Here is a 23,446-nt window from a genome sequence, read left to right as displayed (position 1 = left end):
CCTTCCCAAAGCATATGCTTAAATAATGTTCAGCAAATAAAGGAGTCAGTGAGGCTTTCTTGTATTCAGAATTAATTTCTGCTACTTTTTTGAATATGCCAAGCCAGGCAAGGTATACATATTTAATTTTTAAGAGCAAGAGAATAAAGGATATGAGGAGATGCAAATATTAGCCATCCTTTATTTTGTTCAACTACTGAACTGCAGAGTACTTTCACATTTTAAAGAAAATTCCTATTATAATACCACACTATCCTGTTACAGATCACAAAATAAGAGAGAAGGTTTTCCCAATTTTTTAACAAAATATAAAATTCTTACTTTTAAGTCAGATAAATGACAAGACGTGTGTAAGTACTATTCATAAACTAAGATTCTGAAACCAATTAAACCTGCTACTAAAGTAAAAGCACTTGAAAATAACCAAAAGAAAAACAGGTAAATATATAAACCACCCACATGAAACAGAAATGCAGAGAACACTGTTTTATCTCCAGCCCCACCTGGGCCCTCCACTATGTAGAACCTCAACTGCCTTCTTCAAACACAAAGGGAAGAAACTATCCTAGACTTCTCTCAGGACAGGAGAAGTTGCTGGACATGAAACTGAAGCTTGCACTGGGCATGGCAGTGGCATCATCTGTGGTGGAAATTATGGCCTGGGCTCTCTCTTCCACATCTTTCAAAGCATCTTTGTACCAGGATGGAAAGGAAATAGGGATACTATTGTTTAGCTTGGCCAAAAACTCTAGTACTTTCTGCTTGGTGCTTTCTGAATGGGTTCTTGGACCCCACAGGAATTCATAACGTGGAGGAGAACTGTTGGGCACCTACCGATACTCCAAGTAATGTTCCTGTACCCAAACTTTAATGAGGAGCTCCCTGGGTTCCCCATAGACGAAGTGCTCCCTCCCAGCATACACCCCTATTGCCTTCAGCAGTTCCCAGATGACCTCCTCAGAGGCACAGCTGCCCTTTATGAAGATCATTCTCAGAATAAGAATCAGGAGGCAGTTCTTGGACCTGCCCTTGTCATCACTACCCTCATCGGTGTGGTCTACTGTGTTTGCAGACACATAGAAGTGGTCAGGGCCCACTTCTATCAGGGCAAGGCCAAAAAGCAGCTTTATGAACTCACCGGCTTTCTCGAGTATCATAGGAAAGTAGTCTTTGTACTTGGTGATGACAACCGTCAGCATCTCTGACTCTGTTATAGGCTCCTTTGTTTGATATTTGAGGAGCAGGAACTCGGCCACCTTTTCATCTAGTGTATATGTGAAAAAGAACTCACTCTCTGGCAGGCCAGGACAGGTACTGGCATCCTCCTCTTTTTGGCTGCTGGACTCTTCATTCATTGGGCTTCATGAAACAGAAGAGGAGCAGGAGCTCAGAGGATTCTGGGGAGGACATTGGGAAGGACCCTGTGGAGGACTCTTGGGAGTGCTCTGGAGAAGACTTGACATCCCAGCAGAGTGTACCTCGTCCTCCTCAGGACTACCAAGAATCAGAGAAGAGGATGAGGAGGAGGAAGAGGAGGAAAATACTAAGTAGAAAGTGGAAGAGGAAATGGAGGCTTCCTCCTCTTCCTCATCTGTGGGATCCTATGCATCTGTCCAATCCTCTATCACAACTGGGTACTGGGAGTCTTCCTCAAAGTTGGGGAACAGAACACTTGGAAAGAGAGGCATAACGACTTCTTCAGGAGCAACAGGTAAACGTATCAACAGGGATATGGATGATGGGATCCAACAGGCCTGTGGAAGAGAGTGACACTGAGTGACCTCAGCTGATAAACTCACCCATGATGGCTCAGCCAAAGGCAGACTTACAGCTCCTCTTCTCTTAAGGTGGTGTTCTAGGGCCTCACAGGTTGGCTGTCTTCCTAGAGAGATTGTCCCCTGGGCAACTGTAAGAGGATATGAGAAAGCACCTCAGGGCATAGTTGGCAGGCAGAGCCTGAGGCACCAGGAATGACAGTAGGTGGTTACGGCTCGGTGCTGAGGAGTCTCCTCTGTTTATGGGGGTAGAGCCTTTGTAACAAAGTCAGGGTGTGCACTCACCTTGACTCCTGGCGCTTCCTGGGCCTCCCCTGCTCTGCTGACTTTAGGAAGTGCAACTGAGACCCAGGTCTTCACATCTTGGTTCCTGGAGCACCTGCAAGAGGAAGTGAGGGAGCCCCTCAGGCTAAAGGCTGCAAGCAGAGCCTTGGACCTCCCAGGGCTGACAGCCTGGGCTGGCCAGAATCGCAGAGCTCCATAGTTCTGGGCTGCTTGGCCCCCTCAGAATTTAATGAGCAACCTCACAGCTTCTCAGACAGGGCCAGACCCCCACCACTCTGCTGGTCTGAGGCAAAACCCCAGAGCAAACTCCACATCCCTGAGAGCAGTGGGAGGTGGTGAGGTGGCAGCCGCCTCCCAGCACTCTCCCACAGGGGCGGTCGGGATAGCCTCACGCCTGTTCTGGTGCACATGTGACTCCTCAGTCCTCACTCTTGTCCCCAGCAGAGTCTGGGAGTCTTCCCTCTGCCAACCAGAAGCAGTTCCCCTGCTGACTTGCCACAGGACTCCCAGACCAAGCCCCCCCCCCTCCCCTCCACCTCTCACCTAGAAATGAGAGGGCTGCGGCTCAGCCTGAGCTGACTGGGGAGCTCTAAGGGGGTTGATATGAGGAGCAGGGTGGGAATCTCCGGGAATCTGTCCTCTGAGGTGGGAGTTCCCCGAGTCTCCCTCAAAGTCTTCCTATTTATTCCCTAGAGGGCCGGCACCTCCTCCCTTCTTCTATCATGAGGACCCCTCAGCCCTCGGCAGCCATTTTCCTGTCTGGGACCTACAGGTTCGACGGCAGGGGCAGCACACCTGCCAGGGTTTCTTCTCTCTGTGGTGGGAGGTCCCTCAGTTCTTCCTCAGGGCCCTTACCTTGAGGATTGGCCAGGTCTAAGACTTGTCTCTGCTAAACTGAGACGAGCCTCCTCACAAAGTGCCTCAGGTCCTTCAGACTCCCAAGGTGCAAGTCGGGAAAGCACATCCAGGAACCCTGCCGGGCTTGACCAGAGCTGACAGCAGGGGCAGCGAGGGGTGGGGCCTCCTCTCTGCGGAGGAGCCAACCCCCACGTGTCAGTCTCCTTCCATCCTTTCCTGACCACTTTCTGGTCGCCCTCCACCCCTTCCTGCTCACTCCCTAAGCTTTGCTGACCTCTACCTTCTCACCTCCCCAGTCCTTGACACCCTCCACCTGCCCCTTTTTCCAGGGCTGACAGCAAGGAGTGTCTCTTTGCAGCCTCGGCGTCCCCTCCCTGGTGGGAGGTCATCGTCCTTCCACAGAATTCTCTTCTTGATTATTGGCCAGTCCTGGGGCTTCTCCCTCTGCTTAACGGAAGCTGCTCTCCTCAAAGATAATCTCCCCTCTAGCTGACTCCCAAAGTGGAAGTCAGAAAGTTGTAAATCTGGGGACCCTGATGGGCTCCTCCAGAGCTGGCAGCAGGCAGAGGGACAGGACCGGGAGCACTACCAGTCGTGGGTGTTCCCTTCCTGCCTTCCTGAGAGGCTGTGCCTGGACTCCTAATACTGCCTGGGAAGCCTGACCCTGTGCATCTGAGTCTTTCACCCCCGAATAAGCCCCTCCCATCCCTGAGACCTGCAAGGTAGAAGAGAGGGAGAATCCCATCCACCCACAGTGGTATAAGACCTCCCATGCCCAACGCAGGGCTCCACTGCCCCTGTCTGAAATGGGGTAGGAAGGCCCCTCAGTCTCCCTCAAGGTATTAGTTCTTAGGGGGCCTCCACTCCCTCCCTCTCCTGTCCAGACAGCAACATTTGTTCCTTCAGCCGCTAAAATGCATTCCAAATGTTTCCACTTTAACTACTGCTGAGTGTGAAGTTAGCATCATCTCTCCCATAGCCTATGTTAAAGGCTTCCTTATTGTTGCTTCTTTTCCTATCCTTGTTCCTGAAAAAACCGTTGTCTTTTCAGCAGCCCATGTTCCTTTTATTTTTATTTATTTATTTATTTATTTATTTTTTATTATACTTTAAGTTCTAGGGTACATGTGCATAACGTGCAGGTTTGTTACATATGTATACTTGTGCCATGTTGGTGTGCTGCACCCATCAACTCGTCAGCACCCATCAACTCGTCATTTACATCAGGTATAACTCCCAATGCCATCCCTCTCCCCTCCCCCCTCCCCGTGATAGGCCCCGGTGTTCCTTTTAAAAATCAATATGTGATTATCATTTTAAATACACACATCAGATTTAACTAGAATGTGAAGTTATATGTGTTTTGGAAAATGTATGTACTCCCATATCTACCAACCAAGTATCATACTGACCAGTTCCACCTGCCTAAAATTCTCCTGTGCATCCCGTTTTAAGTGAATCACTGCACTCTACTCAGCTCCTAGTGAGGAAAGAGAGAGACCCTCTCATATTGTTTTATATGGTTTTATACTCAGTACCTATTTTAAGAAAAAAACAAGGAAGTAAAACCAAAAACAGGCAGCCCGGTGCCAGACCCGAAACCAGGCCTGGGCCTGCCTGGCCTAAACCCAGTAGTTAAAAATCAACTCATAACTGAGAAACCGATGTTATTCATAGATTCCAGACATTGTATAGGACACTGTGAAACTTCCTGCCCTGTTCTCTTTCTCTCTGACCACCGGTGCATGCAGCCCCTGTCACGTACCCCCTGCTTGCTCAATCACGACGCTTTCATGTGAAATCTTTAGTGTTATGAACCCTTAAAAGGGGCAGAAATTGTGCACTGGGGGAGCTGGGATTTTAAGGCAGTAGCTTGCCGATGCTCCCAGCTGACTAAAGCCCTTCCTTCTACAACTCGGTATCTGAGAGGTTTTGTCTGCGGCTCATCCTGCTACACTAGCAACTCTCTTCTGTTTTTAGTTCCTGGAGTTTTAACTTTTCCAATTTGTCATATGACTTAGGTTTTATAAGAGATACTGACTTTAAAAGTGTGCTCTGTAATTTTTGGCATTTAGTTCCCGCTTCTGTCGCCTAGGCTGGAGGTAGCGGCTGTGATCCCAGCTCACTGCAAGCCCGCCCCGGGTTCACGCGCCATTCTCTCGGCCTCAGCCTCCCAGTGCTTGATCATGGCGCCTACCACTACCAAGGTTTTGTATTTTAGTAGAGACGTGGGTTTCAACGTGAGTTAGCTGATGGTCTCGATCTCCTGACCTCGATCCCTGTCTCTCGGCCTCCCAAAGTGCTGGGATTACAGGCTTGAGCCACCGCGCCCGGCCTTGTACTCTTTTTTTTTATCACAACTATCAAGGAATGAGAATTTCTGTTATTCTATATCCTCTCTTACATTTAGTATTTTAGATTTTCAGGTTTTAGCCATTCTCATAAGCATGTATTGGAATCTTCTTTGGTTTTTGTTTGCATCTCCCTAATGACATATGAAATTTGTTGTCTTTTCATGTGCTTTTTTTCCCATTGGTATACCCCCTTAATAAAGTATCTATTCAAATCATTTGCATCTTTTTATAGATGAATAAACTTCATTTTTAGAGCATTGCTAATCCAAAAATACAAAGAGAAAACCTCATCAGAATTAGAGTTCCTACATATCTACACCACCCACCCTGCCCTGCTTGCTGCACACACACACAAAGTGTCTCTTTTGATTTATATTTTGTATTATGATGACATGTTTGCTACAACTGATGAACTTGTATTACCTCATTATTAAGTCCATGGTTTACGTCAGGACTCACTCTTAACGCTGAGGATACTATATATTTTGATAATGGTGTAACGGCAAGTATTCATCATTATAGTATTACACAGATTGTTTTACCATCCTGGATCTCCTCTGTGTTCCACCTAATTATCAATCCCCTGTGCACCAACCCCAACACTCAGCCCCTGGAAACCAGTAATATTTTTAGTGTATTCTTTGTTGCCTGTTTCAGAATATGGTATGATTGAAATCGTACATTATGTAGCCCTTTTAGAATTTTCTTCTTTCACTTAGCAATAGGCTTTCATGATACCTCCAGGTCTATCCCAAACAACGACTGAAAGTTCCTGTTGCTCAACATGCATGTTGACATTTGATGTTGCAGTGTTTGGGAATTCAGCCATTCTCCTGGGGGTCGAGTGCTATCTCCTAGTTGTTTTAATTTGCATATCTGTAATGACATAGGACATTCGACAGTGTTATGTGCTTATTTTCCATTTGTATATGTTTTTGCTGGCATATCTTTTCAGATTATCTTGCCCATTTTATATTTGGTTTTCTTTTTTCTCATGATTGGATTTGCAGAGTTTTGTGACTTTCTCACAGTTTTGGAGTCTGGTGGTCCAAGAGCAAAGTGTACACAAGGTTGGTTCCTGCTGAGGGCTGTGAGGGCAGGATGCTTTCCAGGCTCTCTCCCTGCCTTGTAGATGGCTGTCTTCACTCCATGTATGTTCACATGGTCATCCCTCTACTCATAGCACGGTGTCCAAATTTCCCCTTTTTATAATGACTCCCATCATATGGGATTAGGGCCAGCATTAATAACCACATTTTTTTAAACTCTTAGTTTAAGTTCATGGTACATGTGCAGGATGTGCAGCCTTTTTACGTATGTAAATGTGTGTCATGAAAGTTTGTTATATATATTATTTCATCACCCAGGTATTAAGCCAATATCCATTAGTTATTTTTCCTGACCCTCTCCCTCCTCCCACCCTCTGCCCTCTGGTAGGCCTTAGTGTGCATTGTTCCCCTCTATGTGTCCATGTGTTCTCAAGGTTTAGCTCCCACTTATAAATGAGAACATTTGACATTTGGTTTTCTGCTCCTCTGTTACTTTGCCAAGGATAATGGCCTCCAGCTTCATCTATTTTCCTGCAAAACACCTGATCTCATTCCTTTTCCTGGCTGCATAGTATTCCACGGTGTATATATACCACCTTTTCTTTATCCAGTCTATCATTGATGGGCATTTCAGTTGATTCCATGTCTTTGCTATTGTGAATAGTGCCTCATTGAACATACACTTGCATATGTCTTAATAATAGAACCATTTATACTCCTTTAAATATATGCCCAGTAATGGGTTTGCTGGCTCAGCTGAATGCTATTTCTGTCTCTAGGTCTTTGAGAATTTGACAGACTATTTTCCATAAGGGTTGAACTAATTGACACTCCCACCAACAGAGTAAAAATATTCCTTTTTCTCCACAGCCTCACCATGATCACTTATTTTTTGACATTTTAATAGTAGCCATTCTGTCTGGTGTGAGGTGGTGTCTCACTGTAGTTTTGATTGGCATTTCTCTAGTGATCAGTGATGTTGAGCTTTTTTCATATGCTTCTTGGCAGCATGTATGTCCTCTTTTGGAAAGTGTCTGTGCATGTCCTTTGCCCACCTTTTAGTGGTTTTTTTTTTTTTTTTCATTTAAATTTGTTTAAATTGTTTATAGATGCTGGATATAGATCTTCATCAGATGCACAGATTACAAAAATTTTCTCCCATTCTCTGGGTTGTCTGTTTACTCTGTTGATAGTTTCTCTTGCTCTGCAGAAGTTCTTTACTTTAAACACATCCTGTTTGTCAATGCTTGCTTTTGTTGAAACTATGTTTAGCATATATGTCATGAAATTTTCTCCCATGTGTATGTCCTGAATGGTATTGCCTAGGTTTTTTCTAAAGTTTTTATAGTTTTGGGTTTCACATTGAAGTATTTAATCCACCTTGAGTTATTTTTGTATGTGGTGTAAGTAAGGGGTGTAGTTTCAATTTTCTGCTTAGGTCTAGCCAGTTCTTCCATCACCGGTTATTAAATAGGGAGTCCTTTACCAATTGCTTGTTTTTGTCACGTTTGTCAAAGATCAGATGGTTTTAGGTGTGCGGTCTTATTTCTGGATTCTCTATTGTTTTTCCACTGGTCTATGTGTCAGTCCTTGTACCAGTACCATGCTGTTTGGTTACTGTAGCCTTGTAATATAGTTTGAAGTCAGGTAGCATGATGCCTCCAGCTTTTTTTTGTTTGTTTGTTTGTTCAGGATGGCCTTGGCTATTTGGGCTCTTTTTTGGTTACATACGAATTTCAAAATAGATTTTTGTTTCTAGTTGTGTGAAGAATGTCAGTGAAAGTTTAGTGGGAATAGCATTGAATCTATAAATTGCTTTGGTCTGTATGGCCATTTTCACCATACTGATTCTTCCTATCCATTCGGATGGAATGTTTTTCCATTTTCTTGTGTCACCCCTGGTTTATTTGAGCAGAGATTTGTCTTTCTCCTTGCAGAGATACTTCACTTCCCTTGTTAGTTGTATTCCTAGCTATATTATTCCTTTTGTGGCAATTAGGAATGAAAGTTCATTCATGATTTGGTGCTCAGTTTGCCTGTTGTTGGTGTATAGGACTCCTAGTGATTTCCGTACATTGATTTTATATCCTGAGACTTTGCTGAAGTTGTTTATCAGCATAAGAAGCTTTTGACATGAGACAATGGGGTTTTCTAGATATATGATCATGTCATCTGCAAACAAAGATTGTTTGACTTCCTCTCTTCCTATTTGAATATGCTTTATTTATTTATTTTGCCTGAGTGCCCTGGTCAGAACTCCCAATACTATGTTGAATAAGAGTGGTGAAGGAGGGCATCCTTGTCTTGTGCTAATTTTCAAGAAGAATACTTCCAGCTTTTGTCCATCCAGTATAATATTGGCTGTGAGTTTGTCATATATGGCTCTTATCATTTTAAAGTATGTTCCCTCAACACCTAATTTATTGAGAGTTTTTAATAAGAAAAAATGTTAAATTTTATCAAAAGCTTTTTTTGCATCAATTGAGAAAATGATGTGGTTTTTATCTTTATTTCTGTTTATTTGATAAATCACATTTGTTCATTTGTATATGTTGAACCAACCTCGCATCCCAGAAATCAAGCCTACTTGATCCTGGTGGATAAGCTTTTTGATGTGCTGCTGGATATGATTTGACAGCATTTTGATGAGAATTTTTGCATCAATGTTTATTAAAGATATTGGCCTGAAGTTTTCTCTTTTTTTGTTTGTGTCTGCCGGGTTTTGGTATGAGGATGGTGTTGGCCTCATAGAATGAGTTAGGGAGATGTTCCTCCTTTTCAATTTTTTTTGGAATGGTTTCAGTTGGAATAATACCAGCTCTTCTTTAATAACCACATTTTAACTTACTTGCCTCTGAGATAATCCCATCTCCAAATAATGCCACATGTAAATTTCAACACAAGATTTTAGTGGGGATGCAACTGAACCTATAATAGTGGAAAAGGAAGTGGCAGACCTATACGTATATTATTACCCATGTTTAGTTATAAACACACACACATGCTCATATACATATAAATTATATTTAAAAACCACACCTATCTTTCTCAAAATTCTAAATCAGCTTTTAAATGTAAACACCACATGGTTAATTGTGGAAACTTCTGAATAGGTGGCTGAATTTTGGAAGAAGTTTCCAAAGGGGAGAATTGTGATTTCTACTTATTTTTAAAATTTTTGCAACAGAAATATATGCAGTATTCATTTGTAAGTAAAGTATTGAAATAAGCCTAAGAAAAGCATGAGGAGCAGTCCAGTGGGAAGATAAAGTATCAGTAAGCTCATGGAACACCAAGAAAAAAAATCCTTGAAATTTACATGACTTAACACAACAAGTTTATTTTTTGGCACAGAAATTCTGATTTTAGTTGGCAGGGTGTTATGGGCTGAATTGTGACTCACCCCAAAAATTCATATATCCAAGTTGTAAAGCCCAGTATCCCAGAATGTGACTGTATTTGAAGATAGAAATTTTAAAGACATAATTAAGGTAAAATGAGGTATTAAGGTTAGGTTCATATTCAGTATGACAGGTGTCCTCATAAGAAGTGCAGATTAAGATACAGACACACAGACCAAGGAACAATCATGCAAGAATTCAGTGAGAAAGTGGCCATCCGCAAGCTACAGAGAGACCAGAGAAGAAATCAAACCAGCCAACATCTGGATCTTGGAGTTATTATTTTGTAAATTTTCTGTGAATCTAAAACTATTCTAAAGCAAATTTTTTTTTGTAAAACTGGTAAATAGAAGCAGGAGAATTAGGGAAGGAAACTAGAATTCAAAGTAATATTTTGATAGGGTGATTAGTTTCCTTTACTTTTTTCCTTCTCAGTCTTCCAGCCTGGACTTCAAGGCATATAAAACTGAAGAATTGCACAGGATATAGAGACAGAAAGTGATCAATGTCAATTTATGTTTGCATTTTTTTCTAGAAAACCCTTTGTGTTTGAAGAAATAGGATAGGAGATTCCTAAAAGACAAAGAGAACATGAGAAATTCCTTTCTTCTTCAAGGTTGGCCTCCAGGCAAGCCAGCGCCATTCTTGAAGGTGTAATCTTCCAATGAGAGCACCAGCCACAGCTGGTCAGGCATCAAAATTCTGAGAGAGGAACATCCTTCCTTCTGTCAAGAAGATCTTTGTTCCAAAAATATGGGAGAAAACCTCTCTGTTATTTTTCTCTTTATATGCTCTCACTATTTAGCCAGGGAGGCAAACCCATAAAAAGTAGGTGGATGGCATAGTGGAATGTACTAGAAGCCCAATTTCTCGTGAGAGTACCAGAAAGAGAGTCAGAGAATGTAGAGGAGTGTGGTAGTCAGTTTGGCTTGCCATAACGAAAATGCCAAATATTGGGGATTACGTTACAACCTATGCATTTTCATCGGGGAGGTGCACAAACAAAAAAATCGATGTGAGAATGGAAGTGTATCAAATAAAATTGATGTTATTGGATCAATCCAACCTTGTCATGCAGGAATCTTTTATCTTTAATTTATGTTTTATTTTATTATTATTTTTTTTGAGATGGAGTCTCGCTCTATCACCCAGGCTGGAGTATAGTGGCGCGATCTTGGCTCACTACAACCTCCGCCTCCCGGGTTCAGGAGATTCTTGTGCCTCAGCCTCCTGAGTAGCTGCGATTACAGACGCCCACCACCATACCTGGCTAATCTTTTTTTTTTTTTTTTTTGGTAGTTTGAGTAGAGACGGGGTTTCACAATGTTGAACAGGCTGGTCTTGAAGTCCTGACCTCTGGTGATCCGCCTGCCTCAGCCTCCCAAAGTGTTGGGATTACAGGCATGAGCCACTGCACCCGGCCAGAAATCTTAACATAAAAAGAACACCAGAGCTTGGATAACTGAAATAGGAGTAATCAGAAACAAGGTATCAGATTAACTTCTTTCCCTTAGCAACACACTTTTTTTGTTCATCTCTGTCTTTCCATGTCTGGCAGGCCTTTTCTTTTTATGGCTGCATAGTAATCCATTGTATAGGTGTATCACAGTTTGTTTATACTGTTGGTGGGAATGCACATTGGTAAAACCACTATGGAGAACAGCCTGGAGACTCTTCCAAAAATGAAAACAATACTACCATACTATCCAGTAACCCCACTCCTCGGTATTTACCCAAAATGAAGGAAATCAGTACACTGAAGTGCTACCTGCACAACCATGTTCACTGCAGCATGATTAACAATAGCCAAGATTGTAAAGCAACCTAAGTGTCCATCAGCAGATGACCGGATAAACAAATTGTATCACATATACACAATGGAGTACTATTCATCCATAAAAGCAATGAGACCCTGTCATTTGCATCAGCATGGGTGGCACTGGAGGTCATTATGGTAAGTGAAATAAGCCAGGCACAGAAAGACAAATTTCATATGTTCTCGCTTACTTGTAGAAGCTAAAAATCAAAACAATGGAGTTCATGGAGACAGAATGTAGAAGGATGGTTACCTGAGGCTGAGAAATGTAGAGGGGTGCTGGGGGAGAAGTGAGGATGGCTAATGTTTATAAAAAACTGTTAGAGAGAATCAATAAGACCTAGTATTAGCTATCACAACAGAGTGACCATAGTCAAAATGATTTAATTGTACTTTCTGAAATAACTAAAAGAGTGTAATTGGATTGTTTGAAACACAAAGGATAAATGTCTATGCTGGTGGTTCACCCATTTACCCTGATGTGATTATTACACATAGCAAGCCTATATCAAAATACCTCATGTAACCCATAAGCATATGCAAGTACTATGTAAATGATTATTTACTCAGAGAATAGTGTTGATATTTACCAGGATCAATATCACCTGACATTTATCCACCTTGATGTCCACTCTGATGACGTTCCTTTTGTTGGTGACCTGTTCCTCCTCTCTAGCTGCCTTTAATATTTTTTCTTTCATCTTGACATTGGAGAATATGATGATTATGTGACTTGGGGATGGTTGTCTTGTATAGTATCTCACAGAGATTCTCTGGATTTCCTGAATTTGAATGTTGACCATCCAACAGGGGTGGAGTAATTTTTGTGAATGATACCCTCAAATTTGTTTTCCAAGTTGCTTGTTCTTTCTCCCTGTCTTTTAGGGATGCCAATGTGTTGCAGGATTGGTCTTACTACATAATCTCAAATTTCTTGGAGGTTTGAGGCGTTATTTTTTATTATTTTTTCTATATAGTTTTTTCTGACTGAGTTGATTCAGAGAACTGGTTTTCAGGCTCAGAGATTTTTCCTCTGCTGGGTCTATTCTGTTGTTAATACTTTTAATTACATTATGAGATTTCTTCAGTGAGTTTTTTGGCCTTACCTCTTCGCTTGGTTCCTTCTTAAAATGGTGATTCCATCTTTCATGTTTCTGTCATTTTATTGGATTCCTTAGATTCCTTGGATTTGGTTTTGACTTTCTCCTGAATCTCAATGATCTGTGTCCATCCAGATGCTAAACTCTGTCTCTCATCGTAGCCATTTTCACCCTACTTTAGAACCATTGCTGCAGAACTAGAGTGGTAGTGAGGAGGGAAGAAGAGGCTCTGGTTTCTGGAGTTGCTAGAGTTCTTGTGCTCGTTCTTTCTTATCTGTGTGGGCTGATGTTCCTTTGCTATTTGAAGTTTCTTTACTTTGAATAGGTTTTATATTATTTTATACTCGCTGATGCCCTTGAGGGTTTGACGGTAGTGGGATTTGTCAAGAGGCTTCATTTCCGGAAGTTGTTAGGGGGCAAAAGCTCAGGTCAGTACTCTTGGACTGTGTGCTCCACCTTTGGGGACTGGTACCAGGCCCACATCATTGTTCTCTGTCCCTGTGATGTAAAGCAGCTGCTCTGCTAGAGACACCGAGGTGTTTCTTGTCCGCCGACCACAACACTCTGCTGGGAGTTGCTGTCTAAAGTGCTTCACTGGGGCAGCAGCAGCAGAGTCTATGCTCAAATGCGCATACCACCAGCAACAGCGGAATGGCCCAGCTTATTAATAGATGAAAATATATAAACTTCTTAGGTATAAAATCAACCCAGGAAAAATAAACTTTGTTTTTCTGCAGCAACAATGAATATGAAAATAAAGAAAATACAACATCTAACCTATCATTTCTTTGGACATGAAGGCATCTGTGAATCACCTGATTCTAAAATATAAAGACATGCAAATTGCCAAGCATAGACAGCACACTCTTGAAGAAGAGCAATTCATCTACCAGATAGTAAGAATTACAAAGAAACTATTGTAATGAAGAGTTTGAAATTTGGGTGCAGGGATTAACAGAGAGACCAATGGAACTGAATGGAAAGTCCTGAAAAACAAAACCAACAAAGTATATGAATGCAAGCTTAATTGATTAAAAAGTGTTGCAGCTTTAGAGCTGGAGACTGTCTTATTGAAATAAGTATCAGTGGAACAACTAAATATCCATATAAACAATTTAATGTAAGTGGAACCCTTTTTCGTATTATCCAAATATGCCATTACAGGGCTATTTAATACCTACTTTAAAAATGTTTATTATAAAAACTTCAAAAACACAGAAATGCACAGAATAATAAATAAGTCTTTGTATAGATTATCTCTTAGTGAGTCACCATTATGAGTAAATTAGAGCATCAGTAAGGCTGGAGTTGAAAGAACTGAAATATGCTGGGGTCAATGGTCACCTCAGTAACAAGAGGAGCAAGATGATACAAGTCAAAGAGCAACAGAGAAAATGTCATGTCCTCTCACCCCCTTGTCTCAGCCATAGAAGCCCTAGCTGCTTTCATAAGCCTTTGCTTTTTGAGAGTAGAACTTAGATCTCAATAGTAGCTGGGGGAAGGCTACCTGGGACCATGATGGATTTATTCCTCCTCTTACTTGACCCATCCACCTGCTGCCCTCTGGAACTCTGGGGATTCAAGAAATACAACCTGAGCAGTTCTATTCTAGAAAGTCATGACGGAGGCTGCTGTGCTGATGACAGACACCCTGACCAGGTCCACAAACACTTTACTAACTTAGTGGCAGTGCCAGGTTGCTCACATGATAGGAGTAGAGGCCTACCTCCCTCTCCACATGGATAAGAGCTCCACATACTTCTGTTCAGCTGCTCTTACTCCTGACAGTACTCTCAGGAGGATTCATGAGTCCTGAGATTCCAAACAACGTGATTGTGGCTTTGCCAGAGATTACCCTGAGGAATGGGGTGCTCTGCACCCACTATGGTCAGGATCAACTCAGCTGTTCATGAGCTGACCTCCTTCCTTAGCTTTGTCTCTGTGTCGCAGGGGCAGTGGGCCTCTGCTCATAGCCAGGATTGGTGGATCATCAAACCTCAGCGCTCAAGGTGGAAACCCACAGACAAGGAAGCTCTTCTCCCAGACTGGGAGGGACCTGGTGGGTAAATTCTATTTCTCGTTCCCGTGTCCTTGGGAATTATCCTCATGGAGCTTTTCTTCTGAGGTCCCAAGAAGGGAGCATTAGTTATGGATGGTAAAAAGAAGACGGCAGCCTATCCTTTTACCTCCTGGTATTGGAAATAAGTCTCCCTTCCAGAAGAGAGAGGGACTAACGTTCTTGGGATTGAATCAGTGGGGAGTGTCAGGGGCCTTTTAAAGGAGTGAACACAGCCCTTCTCCAAACATGCCCCAAATGACTCACCTTCAGTTCCTATTTCTCAGTTAGATTCAGCCTTCAATGAAGATGCTGCACTGCCAGTGGAGGTTTACCACAGGTGCCATGAATGTAGAATTGTTGGATGCCAGGTTGAAGGAGGGGAGGGCATTCCCAGATTTCAGGGAATCAGAATCATTTGAGTGTGTGTAAGAGAGGTTACAAAATACACATGAAGGCTGTCAAAAAATGGAAAAACCAAAGTATGTCTTCATTTGATATTTGTTAACATCAAAGGTGGCACACACAATTTATACTTTTGTGCTTGATTTCTCCCTTTGTCTTATCCCAAATCCAATCCAATGGCAACTTTTTTCCTTCAACCTCTAAAATTTATTCCAAATCCTTCCAATTTTTCGATCTCCATTACTACTGCTGTGTGTGATGTTAATATTATCTCTCACCTAGATGAGGTTAAAGGCTTCTTTGTTATTGCTACCTGAAGAAAAAACCCCATCCATGGCATGGATGCAGCTAGAGGTCATTATTCTTAGCAAACTAACACAGTAACAGAAAACTAAATACTACATGTTCTCACTTATTAGTGGGAGCTAGAGAGAAGAACACATGGACACACAGATGGGAGCAACACACACTGGGGCCTTTCAGAGGGTGGAGAGTGGGAGGAAGGAGAGGATCAGGAAAAATAATGAATGGGTACTGGGATTAGATGGGTGATGAAATAATCTGTACAAGAAACCCCCATGACAAAGTTTACCTAGGCAACAAACGTGCACTTCTAAGATAAAAGTTCAGAAAAATTTTCAAACCACACATCAAATGTAACTATTATGTGAAGTTACATGTATTTTGGCAAATGCATGGAGGCCCATATGTACCACCTGAGTATCATAATGACCAGTTTCATCAACCTAAAATTCTCCCGTGCATCCCATTTGAGGTCAGTCACTGCACTTCTGCAAAGGCCCTGACAACTACGTTCTGCTTTCAGTTCCTATAGTTTTAGCTTTCACCATGTCATAGGAAGAAGTGCAGAAAATACTGATTTAACAGTGCAGCTGTATCAGTTTTCATCACAACTAGCAAGGAATGAGAACTCCTGTTGTTCCATATCCTCTCTTACATTTGATATTTTTAGATTGTTGGATTTTAGCCATTGTAATAAGTGTGTATTGGAATCTTCTTTGGTTTTTGTTTGCATCTCCCTAATGACAAATGACATTACCTACCTCTTTCCAATAAGCGTATACTGTTTGATACTGTGTCTGTTCAAATTATTTGTATGTTTTAAAAAAATAATAGGCTTCATTTTTAGAGCATTGCTAATCCAAAAATACAGAGAGAAAACTTCGTCAAAATTACAGTTTCCCATATCTACACTACTCTCCCTGCCCTGCCTCACGCGTACACACACACACACACACACACAGTGTCTCCTATTATTTACAATTTGTATTATTATAGCATGTTTGCTACAAGTGATGGATCTGTATTGATACCTATTTATTAACTCAAGTCCACAGTTTACATCAGGACTCACTCAACACTGCGGATGCTATAGGTTTTGATAAGTGTGAAATGGCAAGTATTCATCATTACAGTATCATACAGAATTCTTTCACCATCCTAAATCTCCTGTGTACTCCACCTATTGATCAATCCCCCATTCCTCAACTCCAACCCCTCAGCCCTTGGAAACCACTAATATTTTTAGTGTATTCATCTTGCCTGTTCCAGAATATCGTATGATGGGAATCATATATTATGTCACATTTTTATATTTTCTCCTTTCACTTAGCAATAGGCTTTCACGATTCCTTCAGGTCTGTCTCACTAACAATGATTGAAAGTTCCTGTTCCTCAACACATGTGTGAACATTTGTTGGTTCAGTGTTTTGGGTTTCAGCCATTCTTCTGGGTCTGTAGTGTTGTATCTTAGTTGTTTCAATTTGTGATTCTCTAATCATATATGACATTATATTATTCTGTTTTCACACGGCTATAAGGAAATGCCTGAGACTGAATAATTTATTTTAAAAAAGAGGTTGAGTTGACTCCCAGTTCCACACGGCTGGGGGAGGCTTTAGGAAACTTATGATCATGGCGGAAGGTGAAGGGGAAGCAGGTACCTTTTTCACAAGCTGGCAGGAGGAAGAAACAGGAAGGATGAACTTCAAAACGTATAAACTCATCAGATCTCGTGAGAACTCACTCACTACAAGGGGAAGAGCATGGGGGAAACTGCCCCCATGATCCAATCACCTGCCTTCCTTGACATGTGGAGATTAAAATTTGAGTTGAGATTTCGGTGGGGACACAGAGCAAAACCATAAGAGAAATTGAATAGTTGTTTATGATTACTTAATTTTCTTATATATCCTTTGGTGGGGTAACTGCTTAGAATTTTTTGTCCATTTTAAATTGGGGTTTTGGTTTTCTTATGATTGGGTTTTGGCATTTTGTGCATATTTAAATATATATCTTTTATCAGATATGTGTGTCACAGAACGTTTATGCCAGTCTCTGGCTTGTCTTTTCTCTTAGCAGTCTTTTAGAGTAGAAGTTGTTAATTTTAATGAAGTGCAATTTATATCTCTTTTCTTAGATGTTGGCACTTTTGAGGTTGCATCTGACAAAGTCACCACCAAACTCAAGGTCAACTAGGGTTTGCACCTATAAGTTTGACCAAAATTTTGGTGATGCATCTAAAAAAGTCATTACCAAACCCAAACTCACCTAGGGTTTTCAGCCATAGGTTTGAATAAGGTTTAAAATTCTGATAAAATATGTTTGACAACAACTGAATCATTTCCACATAAACAAATGTGTAGGGAAATTAATTGGTGAAAGCTTTGGGAGAAAAAGTAACATTTTAAAAGGTATAAAATAATTCATACCCTGTTCGTTTCTACTCAACTTCCACATTGATATGTATTCCTTATAAGGAATTTTATGCATTTGTCCCAGAATTTATGCTCAAATATGTTGATTATATTTGTATTAATTTTAGCCACAAAGAAAAAGCAAATATGTGTTCATCAGGAGGAGGTAGGTCCAGTCTGTTATTGTACAGAAATAAATTGGCATTCTCGGGAGAAGTTGCCAAAGTAAGGCAGATCTCTATGTGCTGTCATGGAAAGATGCTGGGTACATTTTAATAAGTGAGTATCATGGCATGTCAGGGTTGCAATAGCAAAGTACTGCAACCTGGATGACAAAACAACAGAAATTCACTGTCTCACAGTTTTGGAATCTGGTAGCCCAAGAGCAAGGTGTACACAAGATTGATTCCTTATGAGGGCTGTGATTGCGGGATGTTTTCCAGGCTTCTCTCCGTGCCTTGTACCTAGCTGTCTTCCCTCCGTGTCTACTCACATTGTCATCTCTCTACTCATATCTCTATGTACAAATATCCCCTTTTTATAGTGACTTCCATTAAGGCCAGCATTAATAACCTCATTTTAACATGATCGTCTTTGAAATAATCCTATCTCAAAATCAATGCCACAATGTAGAATTTTGCAGAACAGGCAATTGAACCTATAATAGTGGCAAAGGTAAGTGGCAGATCTATATGCATATCATTATATCATTACACATGTGTGTGTATATGTACATACATGTGTATATAATGTTTATGAAAGGCAGAAATCAAAAATCATATTTTAAAATTTACACGGCCACATTGTTACTTGTGGGAACTTCTGAGTAGGAGGCTGAGTTTTAGAGGAACTTTGTAAAGAAAACAATGCAATTTCTATGTATTTTTAGAATTTTTGCAAGAAAAATATGTGCACTATTTACTTTTGAGTAAAATATTGAAGTAACCCTAAGAAAAGGAAGAGGAGCACTCCAGTAGTCACATTAAGTAACAGTAAGCTGATGGAACAGAAAAAATTCCCTGAAAGTTAAATGGCTTAACACAAGTTTATTTTTGTGCACATAAATTCTGATTTAAGTTGGCAGGGTGTTGTGGGCTGAATTGCACCCCTCTTTCCAAGTTCATATATCCAAGTCTCAAACCCCAGGACTGCAGGATTTCGCTGTATTTGGAGACAGAGCGTTGAAGAGGCAACTAAGGTAAAATGAGCTCTTACGGTGAGGATCATATTCAATATGACTGGTGTCCTCATAAGAAGAGCAGATTAAGATACAGACACACAGACCAAGGAACAACCATGGAAGAATTCACTGAGAATTCTTGCCACCAGCAAACCACATAGAGGCCAGGGAGGAAATCGAACTGGCTAACATCTTGATCTTAGATATTTAGCCTCCAGAAGTGTGAGAAAATACAATTCTATTGTTAAAGTCACCCAGTTTGTGGTATTCTGTGATGGTATAATAAGCTAATCCACAGCGGGTCCTGGCTTTCACCTAAGCCAGGAATCCAAGCTGCTTTCACCTTGTAGCTCCACATCACAACAAATGTTAAGCGCTGAACAGAAACGGAAGCATGGGAGTGATGCACTGGCTTCTGTCTAACTACAAATGAACCAGCCAGGAAGGCGAGCTAGACAAGATGGAGACGGGTGCTTGTCGTCTCTCCCATATGTTATTATGGTGCTCAATGAAAAGCAATTATTATAATTGATGACAGGAAGTCTCTTCATTGCTTGGGATTGTTTCTGGGAATGTCTGCATAGCCTTGAAATCTTCCAGCTTTTTCTTGCACCTACGAGGTGACTGGTGGTTTCAAATACAGGATTACATCCAGTTTTAAAACAATTCTGTAAGTCTTCACAGAGAGGATCAACCTTACTTCCTCAGTATCACTTGGCACTGTCCTTTAATAACCTATATGATTTCTTTAGTCTGAGAATTCTCTCATATATTTGGTGTATGATAAATAACCTGCCCTGTGAGCCTCTGCTACCCTCCATGTGATGGAACATTGCTGAAGAGCTATACATGTGCCTGTGGCTCACTGCAAGTCAAGATTTTCCAGTGGAGCAGGTACACACACGAGAGACAGTGGAAGGATGTTTAACTATTGTTTATTTCTCATCAGAGCTGGCATGTCCCCCAAAGTACCCTTGTTACCTCCTAGGCAGTCTTCAAGATTTCATTATGGTTTTGTTTTATTAGAAATTCACCTTCTTGTAGATCATTTACAAAGGGATGTATATAGCCTTTCCTCATCTACAAAGTTTATGAAGGATAGATTGGTATTTGATCATCTACAAAAGCTTATTCATCTCTGTTTGTGTTCAGTGCCCTGTTTCAAATAATGCATCGCATTAAAATCATACTAACTACAAGTATCAAATATTAGGAAGATTTCAAATAGGCTGTGTCTGACCTTAGGATTGCATCCCTAAAATCCATGTGTTATGTGGCAAATCAGATTTTACTCTGCAGCGTATGTGGAAATACGGTAGCAGTGTGTTGAAGATACCCAGCCTAGATATGGAAATGCCACTATCCAAAATGAATATTCACATTGAAGGGCCATTATCACAGAGAAGCCAGGGGGAGGGATGAATCAGTCAGGGAACTTCTCCAGGGACACACAGTGCTCTATGTCAGGGGATGGGCAGATGTCTCTGGGCTCTTGCACTGAGGGCTGGGCACAGCCTTCAGGGTGGGAGACATAGTGAGAAGTTGGCAGGCCAGGTTCCAGAGTTGCACAATAGAGCACCCAGGGGAGATCAAATGGAGGGTGCTGTAATGTGGGAAAGGCCTGGGGCTGGACAAAAGTACTGGCACCCAGACACAGTCAGCTCTCAAGAAACCTAGGGCTCATAACGAAAGAATTTCAGTAAAGAAAGCCTAAAACCATTCCTGAATTGTATTGATTCTCATTGTCACCTTTCTTCTCTAGGCCTATCTAAATATTTTCACAGGTTTCCTTTTTATGTTATCTGAATGTTGTGGGAAGTCAGGGACCCCGAACGGAGGGACCAGCTGGAGCCGCGGCAAAGGAACATAAATTGTGAAGATTTCATGGGCGTTTATCACTTCCCTAATAATACTCTTAAAATTTCTTACACCTGTCTTACTTTAATCTGTTAATCCTGTTATCTTCATAAGCTGAGGATGTACGTCACCTCAGGGCCACTGTTATGATTGCATTAACTGTACAAATTGATAATAAAACGTGTGTTTGAACAATATGAAATCAGTGCACCTTGGAAAAGAACAGAATAATAGCAATTTTAGGGAACAAGGGAAGACAACCATAAGGTCTGACTGCCTGTGGGGTCAGGAAAAAAGAGCCATATTTTTCTTCTTGCTGAGAGCCTATAAACGGATGTGCAATTAGGAGAGATATTGCTAAAGTGCAAGTAGGAAAGATATCACTAAATTCTTTTCCTACCAAGGAATATTGATATTTAATACTCTGGGAAAGAACTGCATTCCTTGGGGGAGGTCTATAAATGGCTGCTCTGGGAGTGTCTGTCCTATGCGTTTGGAATAAGGACTGAGATACGCCCTGGTCTCCTGCAATACCCTCAGGCTTACTAGGGTGGGGAAAAAAACCCCACCCTGGTTAAATTTGAGGTCAGACTAGTTCTCTGCTCTGGAACCCTGCTTTCTGTTAAGATGTTTATCAAGACAATATGTGCACAGCTGAACATAGACCCTTATCAGGAGTTCCTAATTTTGTCCTTGCCCTGTTTCCTCAGAAGCATTTGACCCTTGTTCACCTTTTTGCCCTTTGAAGCATGTGATCTTTGTGACCTACTCCCTGTTCATACACCCCCTCCCCTTTTGAAATCCCTAATAAAAACTTGCTAGTTTTGTGGCTCCGGTGGGCATCATGGACCTACCGATATGTGATGTCACCCCTGGTGGCCCAGATATAAAATTCCTCTCTTTGTACTCTTCCTCTTTATTTCTCAGACCGGCCGACACTTAGGGAAAATAGAAAGAACCTCTATTGAAATATTGGGGGCGGGTTTGCCTGATATCTGAGAGACATTAGGAAGTGTGAAGAGAAGTGACATAACAGGAAGAAGACTATGCTCAGGCTGAGAGGAGTGGGGACAGTGTGGGTCTTGATGAATTCAGAACTCAAGTCCCAGCCCAGTCACTTTCTAATCATGTGATGATCATGTGATCGTGGGGTATCTGTCACGAGCTATAAACCTCGGCTTTTTTGTTTGTAAAATGGTTTGGAAATCCCTGTTCTGTAGAATTGCTGGAATGTATACACTGTGGGCAAAACACCTGGCAGAGAGCTTGGTATACCTTGGAATTTTAATAAAGGGCAGTTGATTACAACCCCAAAGTCTACCACTGTCTTTTGAGAAAAATTCAGCTCTTCTTTTGTTATGCAAAACGACTCACAGAACATCTAGCTGAATATGTCATAGAATATGAACTGAACCAAAAGTTTGGCTTCATAAGAATAACTCAGGACATTTTCTTTCTAAAAGGATATATTGTATCATTCAAGTAAGGAGAGGCTTTCACAGCTGAATGCAACTCAATGACTATAGATTTTGAGTTAAGGACGAACTCCTTTTCACATTCCCCACTGATCATACATCCAAACCGCTAGTTTTATTTAAGCTACACTAAAAATCTACACATTGCTTAGACTTGTCCACATTACATTCAAAAGAACCCAATTAAAACTACTGTCAATGGAATGGGCTTGGGCTCTCCCAGGCCTGGCAAATGAGTGTCAGCCTGGAGGCTTCTGAGCACCACATCAAGGAATTCTCACCACATTTCTCAGGAAACCCTTGCAGATGATGGGGATCAACCACCTAGTCCTTGCACTGTGTTCACGCTCCCCAGTGACAGAGCCACAGGACACCTTCCGTGACTTCCCCATGTGGAGACTCCTCTCTGCTTCTTCCTCCACCCAGAGCCAACGGCTCAAGTAGTTTTCCATTCCATGCTTTTCCATCACCTTCTGAGAATCTGGGCCCTGCCACCACCCGGCTTCATAACAATCAGCAACCAAAGAAGCACCTGCAGTTTCCCAAACCCCAAAACTGCCTTAACTCAGAGGCCTTTTTACTCAAAGCCTCCATCTGGAGTCTCACCTCCCCACTTGTTTTGAAACTTATTCTTTAGATTGTAGAGAAAACCTTACCAAATTCCTGATATGAGAACTCTCAGGTGTACTCTGGACACGACTACCGTTTTAAAGTGTAGGGGAAGTAAGGGCTCACTTGACTTTTAATAGTAGACTGGGGATAACTACTCAACAGTACATTGAGTACTATCAGAGCAAATGCTGATATAATGGTCATCAAATAAAGTGGAGGAGAAAAAGGAGCTCGCAGGATTCTGGAGAGGAGACTGGATGTCCTCACCCTCAGGAGGGCTCTGAGAAATCTGGAGAGGAGACAGGGAGTCCTCCCCCTCAGGAGGACTCTCAGGATTCTGGAGAGGAGACTGGGAGTCGTCGCCCTCAGGAGGACTCTCAGGAATCTGGAGAGGAGACGGGGAGTCCTCCCCTTCAGGACGACTCTGACGACTCTCAGCGGAACTCTGCAGAAGACTCCGCATCCCAGCAGCAGGCATCTGCTTGTCCCCTGGAGAACGCAGAATC

General features: G+C 41.7%; 2 pseudogenes; both read right to left on the bottom strand.

Annotated features, from left to right (window-relative positions):
• Nucleotides 1-503: 503 nt before the first annotated feature.
• On the bottom strand, nucleotides 504-2,515 carry LOC110742142 (annotated as a pseudogene).
• Nucleotides 2,516-23,091: 20,576 nt separating this feature from the next.
• The window catches only part of LOC116272082, a 1,435-nt pseudogene continuing 1,080 nt past the window's right edge, over nucleotides 23,092-23,446 (bottom strand).

The sequence above is a fragment of the Papio anubis genome, chromosome X, assembly GCF_008728515.1.
Source record: "Papio anubis isolate 15944 chromosome X, Panubis1.0, whole genome shotgun sequence".
In the NCBI taxonomy this organism is placed as follows: domain Eukaryota; kingdom Metazoa; phylum Chordata; class Mammalia; order Primates; family Cercopithecidae; genus Papio; species Papio anubis.
The sequence above is the reverse complement of the archived record's forward strand: the minus strand, read 5'-3'. Positions and strand labels throughout refer to the sequence as shown.